The sequence below is a fragment of the Bison bison genome, unplaced genomic scaffold, assembly GCF_000754665.1.
Source record: "Bison bison bison isolate TAMUID 2011002044 unplaced genomic scaffold, Bison_UMD1.0 scf7180017864527, whole genome shotgun sequence".
Classification (NCBI taxonomy): domain Eukaryota; kingdom Metazoa; phylum Chordata; class Mammalia; order Artiodactyla; family Bovidae; genus Bison; species Bison bison.
This window is the reverse complement of record NW_011495078.1, coordinates 181,579-182,228: the sequence shown is the minus strand read 5'-3', so window position 1 is coordinate 182,228 and position 650 is coordinate 181,579.

The following is a 650-nucleotide window of genomic DNA, read 5'->3' as shown; positions in this document are numbered from 1 at the left end:
ACTTGACTTCGCCTTCCAGGATGTCTGGCTCTAGGTGAGTGATCACACCATCGTGGTTATCTGGGTCATGAAGATCTTTTTTGTACAGCTCTTCTGTGTATTCTTGCCACCTCTTCTCAATATCTTCTGCTTCTGTTAGGTCTGTACCACTTCTGCCCTTTATCGTGCTCCTCTTTGCATGAAATATTTTCTTGGTATCTCTAATCTTCTTAAAGTGATCTCTAGTCTTTCCCATTCTATTTTTTCCTCTGTTTCTTTCCAATCAGATCAGATCAGATCAGTCGCTCAGTCATGTCTGACTCTTTGCGACCCCATGAATCGCAGCACGCCAGGCCTCCCTGTCCATTCCAAACTCCCGGAGTTCACTGAGACTCACGTCCATCGAGTCAGCGATGCCATCCAGCCATCTCATCCTCTGTTGTCCCCTTCTCCTCCTGCCCCCAATCCCTCCCAGCATCAGAGTCTTTCCCAATGAGTCAACTCTTTGCATGAGGTGGCCAAAGTACTGGAGTTTCAGCTTTAGCATCATTCCTTCCAAAGAAATCCCAGGGCTGATCTCCTTCAGAATGGACTGGTTGGATCTCCTTGCAGTCCAAGGGACCCTCAAGAGTCTTCTCCAACACCACAGCTCAAAAGCATCAATTCTTCGG